Here is a 3,540-nt window from a genome sequence, read left to right on the forward strand (position 1 = left end):
GAAGAGCCAGCAACCGGAGGGGTCTGCGGGTCCCCTGTGCAGTCCTGATGCCTGGGCTAGAGGCATCAGGCCTGGGCTGGGGGCAGAACCAGTGATGGGGGGAAAGGAGGGTCCCCTGCCCAGGCCTCTGTCAGAGGCGTCAGGCCTGGGCAAGGGGTCGATCCTGCGATTGGAGGGTGAGGGGGTCAACGCCTGAGGGCTCCCAGTATGTGAGAGGGGGCAGGCTGGGCAGAGGGACACCCCCCCCACACACACACCCAGTGCATGAATTTCGTGCACCGGGCCCCTAGTCTTTTATAAAGGAGTTTCTGCAATTCTATTTTACCCAATTGGACTGAGGTTTTCCCCATCCAATCAAAGCTGCCCAGCTCTGACCAATCAGAGTGGTTCTCTTCTAACCAATCAGAGCACTGCCTTTTGGACTAATCAAACAGAGCATTTGCAGTCCTTTGAGAGCTCACTTTCCATTTCTACTAATGACTGAAGATTGTGTATCCCTGGCTGAGCTGAAACACAAAAGATGTCTTCCCAGAGCAGCAGCCCACTGCCCTGTTGTATCACAATTGAAATGTTTAGCACTGAATAAAGTTTTCTTCTTCACTGAACCCCAAATTGGAGATTCCTGAGGATACTGAATTGGCACCAAGGGCCACTGGTTGATATACTTTACTTACAGAAATAACTTGAGGTAGTAAGAAACTTGCCAAGTTCAAATAACAAGTGTAGAGCTAGAGCTTGAACCCCTGTTTTTAAACCTCTAAACCCATGCTATTAAATGCTATGGTCTCTAGCTCTTGAAAGCAAACACTTTGTTTTTACTTCTTGGCTTAGTCTGTACAGTCTACTAAAACAGACTACCAGACTGGGTAGTTTAAACAGTAAGCCTTTATTTCTTGCAGTTCTAGAGGGTTGGAATCCTAAGATTTGGTGCCCTCTTCCTGATTCATAGATGGTCATCTTCTCTGTGTCCTCAATGGCAGAAGGGGGCAAGAGAGCTCTCTGGGGTTCTATTCAAAGAGCACTAATCCTATTCATGAGGGCTCCACCTTCATGACCTAATTAGCTCCCAAAGACCCCACTTCCTAATACCATCAAATTAGGGGTTAGGGTTTCAATACATGAATTTTGGGGTTACACAAGCATTCAGTTCACAATACTCCTCATTTATTCTCCAAGTAAATGGTATAACATGTGTATTTGGTCTATGCTAGAGACTTAGATAAATGTCTCTAAAGAAATAACATGGACTACAGAATAACAAGCCCAAGGTTAAGAAACGTTCTTTAAAACATTTCTGATTGAAGAGGGGGATTAACACATTGTTTAGCTTTAGGTTTTGTTAAGTTAAATGTGGTGAAATAAGAGTTACAATATTCAAAGCAATGCAGAAAAAACTCAGAATGTAGGAACATAAAAACAGTAAAAGAATTCTCAATCAATGTTTAAAAGACAAGAAAGAAGCAAAAGGATATAAAATCTGAATATAGAAACCAAAATGTATATCGACCAATATCTCAACAATCACAATTTTAATTTTTTAGTCAAAAGTCAAATTTTTTTCTGATAAATGATATATTTATAGAACAAGCAAATTCATAGCCACAGAGAGTAGAACAGAGGTTACCAGAGGCTGGACATACGAGGGAATGGGAAGTTATTATTTTATGGGTACAGAGTTTCTGTTTTGTATGATGAAAAAATATGGAAATAGATGGTTGTAATGGCAGTACAGCATTGTAATTATACTAATGCCACTGAATTGTCACTTAAAAATCACTAGTGTTTTTTTAAGGGGATGGATAAAGAAGATGAAGGGATTAGCTAAAGAACATATATGAATACCACATGGACACAGACAATAGTGTGGTGAAGGCCAAGGGAGGGGGACTACAATAATGTCAACAGTAAAAATTTTGAGTAAAAATAAGTACATAAATAAATAAAATTATACATATTTTCCGACCAGGATATATGGGTCTGCAAAAGTAGGTTGACAGTTGTGAGTACACAAAACAGAGTTAATAAAGCTATTGTTTTAATCATAAGCTGCATGTCTTTCTCCATACAAACAACTGTCAACCTACTTTTGCCCACCCCTGTACACATTTTTGCTTATGTCCTAGTTCTTAGGCTCATGGTTGTTGGGTATATATCATTGTTTTAACATGTTTATTATCGTGTTTGATATGTTTATGGTTTATATTAGACTTATTTTATACATATTAAAAGGAAAATATAAATTTTAAAATAACATGGCTATTATCAATATAACAAGTGAAGATGGTGGCATAAGTAAATGTAGTACTCCCCTCCTCCCACAACCACATCAAAATTATAATTAAACTACAGAACAACCATCATTTAGGACTGCCTGAAATTGAGCTGAATGGAAATCCTACAAGTAGGGAATTAAAGAAGACACATCTAGATGGTAGGAGGGGTGTAGACCCAAAAGGCCTGGTCTCATGTGGCTGTTTAATATCAGGATTGATGGCTGTGGATGTGCCCCCTGAGGAACAAGGGGACCCAGCCCCACATCAAGCAAAAATTATCATTTAGAATTGAAGGACATACAGTACAAAGAGCTTCACAGACAAGAAAAAGCTAAAGGAGTTCATCACCACCAAACCAGTATTACATTAAATGTTAACAGATCTTCTTTAAGGAGAAGAAAAAAATAAAAGAACAAAAATATGAATAATAAAATGGCAATAAACGCATATTATCAACAATTGAATATATTAAAAAAAAATAAATGAACTAGCAGAACAGAATAGACTAATAGTCCCAGAGAACATTTTGATAGTTGTCAGATGGGATAGGGGTTGGGGAGATGGATGAAAAAGGTGAAGGGATTAAGAAGTAAAAATTGATTTTTACAGAATAGTCATGGGGTTGAAAAGTACAGCATAGGAAATATAGTTAATAATATTCTAATAACTATGTACAGTGTCAGATGGGTATGAGATTTATCAGGATGATCACTTAAGAAGTTATATAATATCAAATCACTGGTGTGTATACCTGAAACTAATATAATATATGTTTACTGGAATTCAAAATTAAAAAATAATTTTAAAAATCTGTGAATTTTATTTTTGTTTATACTTCTAGGTTCAAGGGCACTTAATTGGATAGAGTATTTTATTGACACCAATCACATTTATAACTGAAAGTTTCTGAAGCAGTTGAATTCCTGAATTTGTATAAAATAGGCTTCTGAAATTTCCTTATTTCTGAAAGTTAGTTGTAGTTCTCCTAAATAGTTACTATAATCAAGAACACATTTTACAAATTTCAAAATTATTTACTGTGCTTTACAGTTCAAAAAAGTGCTTTTAGATATAGTTAATTCTCATAGTAAACCTGGAAGTGTGGATCAATAAGACACTTATTAGAAGGACGATTTAAATAAACATAAACCAAGTCTTTGAGAGGCTAAATGAACTACCCGGGTCCACGCACTAGCTAGCTGCTTAGTTTATACTGTACTTGACTTCTCATTCTTTCGTCTATTCTCTCTCCTACCCCATTTACCTC

This window comes from Myotis davidii, unplaced genomic scaffold, assembly GCF_000327345.1.
Source record: "Myotis davidii unplaced genomic scaffold, ASM32734v1 scaffold115, whole genome shotgun sequence".
In the NCBI taxonomy this organism is placed as follows: Eukaryota; Metazoa; Chordata; class Mammalia; order Chiroptera; family Vespertilionidae; genus Myotis; species Myotis davidii.